This window comes from Rhipicephalus microplus, unplaced genomic scaffold (assembly GCF_043290135.1).
Source record: "Rhipicephalus microplus isolate Deutch F79 unplaced genomic scaffold, USDA_Rmic scaffold_681, whole genome shotgun sequence".
Taxonomy (NCBI): Eukaryota; Metazoa; Arthropoda; class Arachnida; order Ixodida; family Ixodidae; genus Rhipicephalus; species Rhipicephalus microplus.
In genome coordinates, this window is record NW_027465237.1 from 10,001 (window position 1) to 22,500 (window position 12,500).

The following is a 12,500-nucleotide window of genomic DNA, read 5'->3' on the forward strand; positions in this document are numbered from 1 at the left end:
AGTGACGGGACACGTTCGTAAACCCATCGCGAACCGAGTACGACGCCCTACCAAGTGCGCCCGCAACCCTGTACAGGGTCACATCTTCACAAGGCTGGCAAGCGGCATTCCGCTGCGCGCGTGCGTCGTCCGAGCAGTTGCGTGATAAACGACCGTGTCGAAAGCCCAAACACCGCCGAGGCCAGTCGCCGCCGCCGCAAGGGCAGCCACGCAGCCTGGCGAGAGGCATCGTCTCGTGTAGCGTCGCCCCCGCCCCAACTGGAGTGGCCCAGTTTTTTGAACGGGACGGGAACTGCGAAGCACTTAGACCGACGGCGGACTACGACGAGAACGCCTTAAGCTTCGCCAACGTTTCGCCAACTCGTGCGGGAGACTTTTTCCGCTTCGCGGCAAGTCGTCGCGCCGTGCTCTCCGCATCAACCGCGTACGCAGCGAACCGCAAACGTCGGGCGCAGCCTCCTCACCTCCCTGCGCTTTGCGCGCGAACGTTCCCTGTTCGCGCGGCAAAGCCTGGAGGAGGCACGGCCCCGCAGCGTGTTCGAGCGCCCGGTCTACGGGACACCCTGCTTACTTCGAGGGCAACAAGCGCAACGCAAGGCTGCGATCTCGCGCACTTTGCGCACGGCTGGAGAAGCTTTGCTGGCCGGCTTTCGCTCCTCGTGTTTACCGTGCGTTAAAGTTGCGCGTCCGTGGCTCTCGCAGCTCTTGCGCGCCCGGTCGCAGAGAGGAGTACGCAACCTCGACCGCACTTTCCCTGCAGGCTTCCTTCCGACTCGAAGTCCTGCGGCGGTCTCAACGAGGTGCCACATCCTCAATGCAGTCGGTCGCCCCCGTTTCGGTTGGGCTCTGGCACGACGGTCGCCACCGTCTCGCCCTTGAGTGGCCGCTGTTGGCGCTCGCTGTGAGGTGTTCAGCGTGCTGTCCGTGTTGCCGACGCGGTCAAAACGAGTCGACGGCTCACGTTCCCTTGTGCGCCGAAGGCTCTCTTGATATGTGATCCGACCCTCAGACAGACGAAGCCAAGGGAAGACCCAAGGCCGCAATGTGCGTTCAAAGAATCAGTGCTCAGTGTGTCCTGCAATTCACACCAAGTCTCGCAGCTGGCTGCGTTCTTCATCGACCCGAGAACCGAGTGATCCACCGCTTAGAGTCGTGAAAAAGTGTTTGTTCAATTCCGTACAGTCAAAACCAAACGTTTCTGGCACTCGGCCAAACAGTGGCCAAGAAGGGCGCTTTTCAGCGCACGCTTGGACTCCAAAACTCTGCCGCGCCTTTTTCGGCTGCCGCAAATCGAGCAAACGGTGTGTTTCGGACGGCGTTTCGCTTCCGCTACTTGCGAGTGCTTTCGTGGTCCACCCCTCTATAAATACTCGGGAGGCGTCGAAGCCGGTTCTCCAAGCCGGACCCGTAGGTATCGTTGTGTGCTCGCTCTCATTGGCCCGCCTAACCAGAAAATGCCTGCGGTACACCCATTTGGATAAGAGTGCACGCAGATGCGGGCCTCGACGGCTACACATTTCCTCGGGCGGCCGCCTCCCGGCCTCCGTGGAGCGCGGGATGCACGGTCCCATCGACAAGCCTCTCCCGTTTTTACCGTGGCGTCGCGGTTCACCACGGCGGGCGGGTCGGTCTCCTCCGCATAAAAAGGGGGACCCCCGCTTTTTGTTCCACGAAATCGCACAAGCTTTTTTCGCATCCACGGTTTGCCACCGCACACCAAAATGCCGATCCGGCTGCCTACTTTAGCCAACAGGTGGAGCCAGGCGCGCCGTACTTGCGCGGCACTTCCCACGTCCACCGAAGTCGGTGCCAAGGACCACTTTCGGCGCCGGAGCCGCGTACGAGCCTACTCGAGGCGGAAGAACGAAGCCAGCAAGGGCCTGGCCGCAAGTGCGTTCAATTGTCGGGACGTCCAAGTCCCTCGTTCTTCCGTGCTTCCTCTTTCGGCAAGTCGTTGCGGCACCTTCCCAAAGCGCGCAGACCCGCTAATCGCGACGAGCGCGACGTGGCCGTGCCGCCTTTCCCTCGGCAGCAAGCAAAACGCCTGGCAACGTCGACGCTCCCCTAACCGCGATCTCGCACCGTGTTTCGTGTGGCGAATTCAAAAGCCGGCCGGCGCTGCTGCAACCATTACGGTCGGTACGCATACGCCGCGGAGGGCGGGACGGTCATCGGAGCGTGCGGTTCCTCCATCGAGTACTGCGCACCTCGGCCGTCGCATCGCCGTGCCATGACCGGCCGCGCGTCAACGCGAACCGGTGCCAGCGAGATCCCTCGCCTGCAAGAACCGACCGGCAGCCTCCGTCACCCGAGGACGCGGAGGCGCTTGCCGCGGACGGCGGGACGGTATGCACTGGTGCACAGCGGACCCGTCACATCGCCAGTTCCTTGACCGACCGCCGACGCTTGTGCCGTTCCTCTCGTACTTGGCAGTCGCCGCGCGATTGTCGGGTCTCGTTCTTGCACGCTCGAACGGTCGGGAGGGCACTCGGCTGGCGTTTCGGGAACGCGCAGCCTCGCCTTCTACCGACGTAACCACGACTCGCCGTTCGCGCTCCGCCGCTCCTGTTTACAGTACTAGGCGGTCCCGCAGCGGTCGGGTCGCGCATTTCGAGCGCTTCGAGCCACGGTGCAGTGGCGGGTCGAAAGCCGACCTATGAGTGCGTTGCGCCGTTTGTACCCGCGTCCGCCACCTGGCCGACCGTCCAAGGTCGCGGTGTTGGCGTCCGCTGGGCGCAACAATTTGTCACGGGGTGCCGCTCCACATTCAGGCAGCCCCGTGGGGAAAAGCCGACCCCGCGTCCAAACGGGGTCAGCGGCAGAAAGTGTCGGGCGCAGACGCAGCTGAGGCGCTCACCCTTCACAATCCGTTAATGATCCTTCCGCAGGTTCACCTACGGAAACCTTGTTACGACTTTTACTTCCTCTAAATGATCAAGTTTGGTCATCTTTCCAACAGACCGGCGCAACCGAAAGGCCGCGCCGGACATCGGTCCGAAGACCTCACTAAATCATTCAATCGGTAGTAGCGACGGGCGGTGTGTACAAAGGGCAGGGACGTAATCAACGCGAGCTTATGACTCGCGCTTACTGGGAATTCCTCGTTCAAGGGGAACAATTGCAAGCCCCTATCCCAATCACGAAAGAAGTTCCACGGGTTACCCAGTCTTTTCAGACAGGGATAAAGACACGCTGCTTCCTTCAGTGTAGCGCGCGTGCGGCCCCGGACATCTAAGGGCATCACAGACCTGTTATTGCTCTGTTTCGTGCGGCTAGGAGCCGCTTGTCCCTCTAAGAAGGTTGTAAGGTGCTGGGAACCCCGCACCTATTTAATAGGCTAGAGTCTCGTTCGTTATCGGAATTAACCAGACAAATCGCTCCACCAACTAAGAACGGCCATGCACCACCATCCACCGAATCAAGAAAGAGCTCTCAATCTGTCAATCCTCCCAGTGTCCGGGCCGGGTAAGTTTTCCCGTGTTGAGTCAAATTAAGCCGCAGGCTCCACTCCTGGTGGTGCCCTTCCGTCAATTCCTTTAAGTTTCAGCTTTGCAACCATACTTCCCCCGGAACCCAAATACTTTGGTTTCCCGGAAGCTGCCCGCCGAGTCATTTGAGTAACTCAGGCGGATCGCTGGTTGGCATCGTTTATGGTCAGAACTAGGGCGGTATCTGATCGCCTTCGAACCTCTGACTTTCGTTCTTGATCAATGAAAACATTCTTGGCAAATGCTTTCGCAGTAGTTCGTCTTGCGACGGTCCAAGAATTTCACCTCTAGCGCCGCAATACGAATGCCCCCGTCCGTCCCTCTTAATCATTACCTCGTATTCCAAAAACCAACAGAACAGAAACGAGGTCTTGTTCTATTATTCCATGCAAGTTTATTCAGGCGACTCGCCTGCGTTGAGCACTCTAATTTTTTCAAAGTAAAAGCACCGGCCATCTCGAGGCACACAATGAAGTGCACCAAGAAAGAACCGGCATGATGTTCAGTCCGAGCCGTCGCATCGGGTAGATGCACTACTCGTCTGGAACTGAGATCCAACTACGAGCTTTTTAACCGCAGCAGCTTTAGTATACGCTATTGGAGCTGGAATTACCGCGGCTGCTGGCACCAGACTTGCCCTCCAATTGATCCTCGTTAAAGGATTTAGAGTGTACTCATTTCAATTACGGGGCCTCAAAAGAGTCCCGTATTGTTATTTTTCGTCACTACCTCCCCGTGCCGGGAGTGGGTAATTTGCGCGCCTGCTGCCTTCCTTGGATGTGGTAGCCGTTTCTCAGGCTCCCTCTCCGGAATCGAACCCTGATTCTCCGTTACCCGTAACAACCATGGTAAGCAAGTAACCTACCATCGAAAGTTGATAAGGCAGACACTTGAAAGAAACGTCGCCGGCTCGTGGCCATGCGATCAGCACAAAGTTATCCAGAGTCACCACACAATACGGGCCGAAACCCGATCGATCTTGGTCTAATAAAAGCACCCGTTACCCAAAGGGCTCCAGGCTCACTGCATGTATTAGCTCTAGAATTGCCACAGTTATCCAAGTAGGAAGAAACGATCTAAGGAACCATAACTGATTTAATGAGCCATTCGCGGTTTCGCCTTATTTCGGCATGTACTTAGACATGCATGGCTTAATCTTTGAGACAAGCATATGATTACTGGCAGGATCAACCAGGTAATCGTTCGACTGCGCGTCCGTCCTCGCCCTCGGCGGGCCGGACGCAGTCTGTGTGCGGCGGAGGCCACCTTCAGGCGCCCCAACACGCTTATTTTGCACTCCGAGATGACGGCGTTCGAGCTCGCTACGGCACAACCTTCCCGAAAGACGAGTGGGAGCCGTGCGGCAAGAAGCACGTTCATGCTCGCTCTTTTTCGTTGCATCGACTCGGTCGCGCCGTGCGGGTTGCCCAAGCCCGCTGCACTGTCGGTGGACCGGCCGGAACTAGCAACGGAGCCGAGACTGCAAAGCCGCCAGACGACGGGTCACGCCCGCGTCTTCGGCGCTTTCGCATCTGAATCGCCCGAGGACGACACGGAACACACCTCGATATCGTGGTAAAACGGCACCGTCCGACAACCAGCCCCTAACGCATCAAGCGGATGAGGCTGCAGACGACTGCCGTGGATTCCCCTGGAGCAGACCCGAGGACACGCTTGACGAGGCCGAAGCCCGCCGCATATCAGACACCCGGTCGCTTTCGCGTACGCCGCTCACGAGAACCCCCACATAATAGCAGCGATAAGTACCCAGACCTCCTTGGGCCCTAATACGAGCGTACTCGAGAAAATTTCACCGCGGGTGTGCCCCGAAACGTGTGGCATGTTGAGCGTGCCACAAGTCTACGTCGCTCTCAAACCCGCCGAGGTCGTAGAATTTGCGACCCTACTCACGAAATTCCCACCGAGGATACGGCCGCAAACGTACCGCACCTTGGGTAGGCCACGAGTTTGTGCAACACTACGCTGACGGCACAGCACCGAGGTCGTGCGCGCACGCACGGGAAAATTCCGCCGCGGTTTCTGCCGAAAACGTGAGGCACCACGACTCTCCGCAAGTTCGCGTCGACTGCGAAAGACCGAAGTCGTGAACGACGTGTCCGCTACTCGCCGCCGACACGCTGGACACCAAACGTACAACGACTCGACGGCGTCGTAGAGGCCCACGACGCGGTTTTCCTTAACGACGTCTCGGCGTGGCACCGACAGGTTAGAACGGCCGACCAACGTTCCCTGTCCGCCGTTCGGCTCAGTCGAAGGGCTCGGCGACTTCGGCAACGCTGCGAAGCCGCACGGTGACGCACGCCATGTCCCCATTTTTTTTTTTCTTTCTGCGTCTGCCGGGGTGCCCCTATAATAGCAGCGATAAGCACCCAGACCGCCGTGGGTCGCTCGCCCCGGCTGACGTGGTTTTTCGTACTCCTGCGGCGGTCGCCGTCAAGCACGTCCAAATACGCTACTTTCGTGGGCGCATTCACGCTCTTTCGCTTCGCCGGAGTGCCAGCACTCACTCTGCCAAAAACGGCGAACATCCGAGCGGCGGTTCCCACTTTTGCGTCGGCGTCGCAAACCCCGCCCCGGCAGACGAGGTTTGCCGTACTCGTGCGACGGTGGCCGGCGGGCACGTCGAAAGACGCCGATATCGTGCGCGAATTGGCGCACCTTGGCTTCACCGGAGTGCCGCCACTGACTCCTCCAAAAACGGCGAAGATCCGAGCGGCGCTTCCCACTTTCGCATCGGCGTCCCGAACTCCGCCCCGGCTGACGCGGTTTACCGTACTCGTGCGACGGTCGCCGGCGAGCACGTGGAAAGACGCCGATATCGTGCCCGAATCGGCTCCGTTCGGCTTCGCCGGAGTGCCAGCACTGGCTCGGCGAAAGACGACGAACATCCGAGCGACGGTTCTCACTATTGCGTACGCGTCGCAAACCCCGCCCCGGCAGACGCACTTTGCCGTACTCGTGCGACGGTCGCCGGCGAGCACGTAGAAAGACGCCGATATCGTGCCGGAATCGGCCCCGTTTGGCTTCGCCGGAGTGCCAGCACTCACTCGGCCACAAACGGCGAACATCCGAGCGGCGGTTCCCACTTAGCCGTCGGCGTCCCGAACTCCGCCCCGGCAGACGCGGTTGCCGAGCTCGTGCGACTAGCGACCGCGAAGCCGTCTCGCGACGCCGCTTTCGTGCGCGGCTCCCACTGCGACCTGGGTCACCCGAGGTCGACGAGCAAAAAAGAATGTCGAAAAAAATTTTTTTTTTTTTTGCGTCTGCCGGGGTGCCCCTATAATAGCAGCGATAAGCACCCAGACCGCCATGGGTCGCTCGCCCCGGCTGACGTGGTTTTTCGTTTTCCTGCGGTGGTCGTCGTCAAGCACGTCCAAACACGCCACTTTCGTGGGCGCATTCGCGCTCTTTCGCTTCGCCGGAGTGCCAGCACTCACTCTGCCAAAAACGGCGAACATCCGAGCGGCGGTTCCCACTTTTGCGTCGGCGTCGCAAACCCCGCCCCGGCAGACGAGGTTTGCCGTACTCGTGCGACGGTGGCCGGCGGGCACGTCGAAAGACGCCGATATCGTGCGCGAATTGGCGCACCTTGGCTTCACCGGAGTGCCGCCACTGACTCCTCCAAAAACGGCGAAGATCCGAGCGGCGCTTCCCACTTTCGCATCGGCGTCCCGAACTCCGCCCCGGCTGACGCGGTTTACCGTACTCGTGCGACGGTCGCCGGCGAGCACGTGGAAAGACGCCGATATCGTGCCCGAATCGGCTCCGTTCGGCTTCGCCGGATTGCCAGCACTGGCTCGGCGAAAGACGACGAACATCCGAGCGACGGTTCTCACTATTGCGTACGCGTCGCAAACCCCGCCCCGGCAGACGCACTTTGCCGTACTCGTGCGACGGTCGCCGGCGAGCACGTAGAAAGACGCCGATATCGTGCCGGAATCGGCCCCGTTTGGCTTCGCCGGAGTGCCAGCACTCACTCGGCCACAAACGGCGAACATCCGAGCGGCGGTTCCCACTTAGCCGTCGGCGTCCCGAACTCCGCCCCGGCAGACGCGGTTGCCGAGCTCGTGCGACTAGCGACCGCGAAGCCGTCTCGCGACGCCGCTTTCGTGCGCGGCTCCCACTGCGACCTGGGTCACCCGAGGTCGACGAGCAAAAAAGAATGTCGAAAAAAATTTTTTTTTTTTTTGCGTCTGCCGGGGTGCCCCTATAATAGCAGCGATAAGCACCCAGACCGCCATGGGTCGCTCGCCCCGGCTGACGTGGTTTTTCGTTTTCCTGCGGTGGTCGTCGTCAAGCACGTCCAAACACGCCACTTTCGTGGGCGCATTCGCGCTCTTTCGCTTCGCCGGAGTGCCAGCACTCACTCTGCCAAAAACGGCGAACATCCTAGTGGCGGTTCCCACTTTTGCGTCGGCGTCGCCAACCCCGCCCCGGCATACGCGGTTTGCCGTACTCGTGCGGCGGTGGCCGGCGGGCACGTCGAAAGACACCGATATCGTGCGCGAGTCGATGCTTCTTGGTCTCGCAGGAGGGCCGCCACTCACTCCTGCAAAAACGGCGAAGATCCGAGCGGCGCTTCCCACTTTTTCGTCGGCGTCGCAAACCTCGCCCCGGCAGACGCGCTTTGCCGTACTCGTGCGACGGTCGCCGGCGAGCACGTCGAAATACGCCGATATCGTGCCCGAATCGGCCCCGTTTCGCTTCGCCGGAGTGCCAGCACTCGCTCGGCCAAAGACGACGAACATCCGAGCGACGGTTCCCACTATTGCGTACGCGTCGCGAACCCCGCCCCGGCAGACGCGGTTTGCCGTACTCGTGCGGCGGTGGCCGGCGGGCACGTCGAAAGACGCCGATATCGTGCACGAATTGGCGCTCCTTGGCTTCACCGGAGTGCCAGCACTCACTCGGCCAAAAACGGCGAACATCCGAGCAGCGGTACCCACTTAGCCGTCGGCATCCCGAACTCCGCGCCGGCTGACGCGGTTGCCGAGCTCGTGCGACTAGCGACCGCGAACGCGTCTCGCGACGCCGCTTTCGTGCGCGGCTCCCATTGCGACCTGGGTTACCCGAGCTCTACCAGCAAAAAAGAAGGTCGAAAATTTTTTTTTTTTTTTCTGCGTCTGCCGGGGTGCCCCTATAATAGCAGCGATAAGCACCCAGACCGCCGTGTGTCGCTCGCCCCGGCTGACGTGGTTTTTCGTACTCCTGCAGCGGTCGCCGTCACGCACGTCCAAATACGCCACTTTCGTGGGCGCATTCGCGCTCTTTCGCGTCGCCGGAGTGCCAGCACTCACTCTGCCAAAAACGGCCAACATCCGAGCGGCGGTTCCCACTTTTGCGTCGGCGTCGTAAACCCCGCCCCGGCAGACGCGGTTTGCCCTACTCGTGCGACGGTCGCCGGCGAGCGCGTCGAAAGACGCCGATATCGTGCGCTAATTGGCGCTCCCTGGCTTCTCCGGAGTGCCGCCACTCACTCCTCCAAAAACGGCGAAGATCCGAGCGGCGTTCTCCACTTTCGCATCGGCGTCCCGAACTCCGCCCGGGCTGACGCGGTTTACCGTACTCGTGCGACGGTCGCCGGCGGGCACGTCGAAAGACGCCGATATCGTGCCGTAATCGGCCCCGTTTGGCTTCGCCCGTGTGCCAGCACTCACTCGGCCAAAAACGGCGAACATCCGAGCAGCGTTTCCCACTTTCGCATCGGCGTCCCGAAGCCCGCCCCGGCAGACGCGGTTTGCCCTACTCGAGCGACGGTCGCCGGCGATCACGTCGAAAGGCGCCGAATTCGTGCACGAATCGATGCTTCTTGGTCTCGCAGGAGGGCCGCCACTCACTCCTGCAAAAACGGCGAAGATCCGAGTTGCGCTTCCCACTTTTTCGTCGGCGTCCCGAACTACGCCCCGGCTGACGCGGTTTACCGTACTCGTGCGACGGTCGCCGGCGGGCACTTCAAAATACGCCGATTTCGTGGGCGCATTCACGCTGTTTCGCTTCCCCGGAGTGCCAACACTCACTCTGCCGAAAGCGGCGATCATCCGAGCGGCGGTTCCCACTTTTGCGTCGGCTTCGCAAACGGCGCCCCGGCAGACGCGCTCGTGCGACGTACTCGTGCGACGGTCGCCGGCGAGCACGTCGAAAGACGCCGATATCGTGCTCGAATCGACCCCGTTTCGCTTCGCCGGAGTGCTGCCAGTCACGGCGCAGAAAACGGCGAACAAGTGTTTTTTTTTTTTTTTTTCCTAGAATTTGTGTTATAGAAGGCACATTTGATATCGGACGATAATTTTCAACTTTATCACGCGCACCGATTTTCGTGTAGAGGTTTGCAAGTTTATGGGAATTTCTCCACTTGGAATAATGCGATTTAGTAGTACTACGAGAACTTCATGGATGTACTCAAGGGTACGGGGCAAGTCAGTTACGTCAACACCTGCAGATTTTTTACACTTCAAACTGAAAATTGTTGGTTGTGAGTCCTCGTGTGATATTAAAGGCCGATTCGCTAACACATAGAACAAAGAAAGAAAGGAAGAAAAAACGCCCGCGCTCGCTCAAGAAACCTGGGTTCGCAACAAGTGGCAACAACAAGCAACCGAGCGAGTGCGCCAAAACCCGTGGCGGCCGAACAAACGCGAAGTCCCAACCGCGTCAGCCGGGGCGGCACGGGACAGGAAAAATCACTTCAGCCGGGGCGGCGGGGCACCGAATAAACCTCGTCACCTCGTCGCAGGATAAAAGAGGAAACAAAAAGTCTAAACAGCGTCTGCTGGAGCGAATGCGTAATAAAACAACAACAACAACAAAAAAAAAAACACCCGCGCTCAAGAAGTCTGCAATCACCACAAAAGGCGACTGTGACCGAGCAGCGTCAGCCGGGGCCGTGCGGAAACGGAAAAACCGCGACTACCGGGGCGTCGAGGCACCGAAAAATCCACTTCAGCCGCGGCGAAAAAAAAAAACAAAAAGAAAGACGGAGGGGGGGGGGGGAACCACGTCTGCCGGGGCGAAGGAAAAAAAAAAAACGCGTCTGCCGGGGCGAGCCCGGGTGCGGCACCACCGGGAAAACTGTGGCAAACAGACATGGCGATCGAGTGAGTGGGCCGCCAGCCAGGCTCAGCCAAAAAGTGCAAAGTCCGAACTGCGTCAGCCGGGGCGGCAAAAACCACGTCAGCCGGGGCGGCGCAAAAAACCGCGTCTGCCGGGGCGGCACGAAACCGCGTCAGCCGGGGCGGCGCGAAAACTGCGTCAGCCGGGGCGAAAGAAAAAAAAAAAAAAAACGCGTCTGCCGGGGCGAGCCCGGGTGCGGCACCACCGGGAAAACTGTGGCAAACAGACATGGCGATCGAGTGAGTGGGCCGCCAGCCAGGCACAGCCGAAAAGTGCAAAGTCCGAACCGTGTCAGCCGGGGCGGCAAAAAACCGCGTCAGCCGGGGCGGCGCAAAAAACCGCGTCTGCCGGGGCGGCACGAAACCGCGTCTGCCGGGGCGGCGCGAAAACTGCGTCAGCCGGGGCGAGCCCGGGTGCGGCACCACCGGGAAAACTGTGGCAAACAGACATGGCGATCGAGTGAGTGGGCCGCCAGCCAGGCTCAGCCAAAAAGTGCCAAGTCCGAACTGCGTCAGCCGGGGCGGCAAAAAACCGCGTCAGCCGGGGCGGCGCAAAAAACCGCGTCTGCCGGGGCGGCGCGAAAACCGCGTCTGCCGGGGCGGCGCGAAAACTGCGTCAGCCGGGGCGAAAGAAAAAAAAAAACGCGTCTGCCGGGGCGAGCCCGGGTGCGGCACCACCGGGAAAACTGTGGCAAACAGACATGGCGATCGAGTGAGTGGGCCGCCAGCAAGGCTCAGCCAAAAAGTGCTAAGTCCGAACTGCGTCAGCTGGGGCGGCAAAAAACCGCGTCTGCCGGGGCGGCACGAAACCGCGTCAGCCGGGGCGGCGCGAAAACCGCGTCTGCCGGGGCGGCACGAAACCGCGTCAGCCGGGGCGGCGCGAAAACTGCGTCAGCCGGGGCGAGCCCGGGTGCGGCACCACCGGGAAAACTGTGGCAAACAGACATGGCGATCGAGTGAGTGGGCCGCCAGCCAGGCACAGCCGAAAAGTGCTAAGTCCGAACTGCGTCAGCCGGGGCGGCAAAAACCGCGTCAGCCGGGGCGGCGCGAAAACCGCGTCTGCCGGGGCGGCACGAAACCGCGTCAGCCGGGGCGGCGCGAAAACTGCGTCAGCCGGGGCGAGCCCGGGTGCGGCACCACCGGGAAAACTGTGGCTAACAGACATGGCGATCGAGTGAGTGGGCCACCAGCCAGGCTCAGCCAAAAAGTGCTAAGTCCGAACTGCGTCAGCCGGGGCGGCAAAAACCGCGTCAGCCGGGGCGGCGCAAAAAACCGCGTCTGCCGGGGCGGCACGAAACCGCGTCAGCCGGGGCGGCGCGAAAACTGCGTCAGCCGGGGCGAAAGAAAAAAAAAAAACGCGTCTGCCGGGGCGAGCCCGGGTGCGGCACCACCGGGAAAACTGTGGCAAACAGACATGGCGATCGAGTGAGTGGGCCGCCAGCCAGGCACAGCCGAAAAGTGCCAAGTCCGAACTGCGTCAGCCGGGGCGGCAAAAAACCGCGTCAGCCGGGGCGGCGCAAAAAACCGCGTCTGCCGGGGCGGCACGAAACCGCGTCAGCCGGGGCGGCGCGAAAACTGCGTCAGCCGGGGCGAGCCCGGGTGCGGCACCACCGGGAAAACTGTGGCAAACAGACATGGCGATCGAGTGAGTGGGCCGCCAGCCAGGCTCAGCCAAAAAGTGCCAAGTCCGAACTGCGTCAGCCGGGGCGGCGCAAAAAACCGCGTCTGCCGGGGCGGCGCGAAAACCGCGTCTGCCGGGGCGGCGCGAAAACTGCGTCAGCCGGGGCGAAAGAAAAAAAAAACGCGTCTGCCGGGGCGGCAAAAAACCGCGTCTGCCGGGGCGGCACGAAACCGCGTCAGCCGGGGCGGCGCGAAAACCGCG

At 60.9% G+C, this 12,500-nt stretch overlaps 2 non-coding genes across 2 annotated transcripts; both read right to left on the minus strand.

Moving 5' to 3' along the window:
• Positions 1–999: 999 nt before the first annotated feature.
• LOC142795451 (5.8S ribosomal RNA) lies at positions 1,000–1,152 on the minus strand. Its single transcript, XR_012893038.1, has one exon. It is a non-coding gene; the product is annotated as a 5.8S ribosomal RNA (ribosomal RNA).
• A 1,719-nt stretch (positions 1,153–2,871) lies between these two features.
• Positions 2,872–4,686, minus strand: LOC142795455 (small subunit ribosomal RNA). The gene has a single exon (XR_012893042.1). It is a non-coding gene; the product is annotated as a small subunit ribosomal RNA (ribosomal RNA).
• Positions 4,687–12,500: the final 7,814 nt, after the last annotated feature.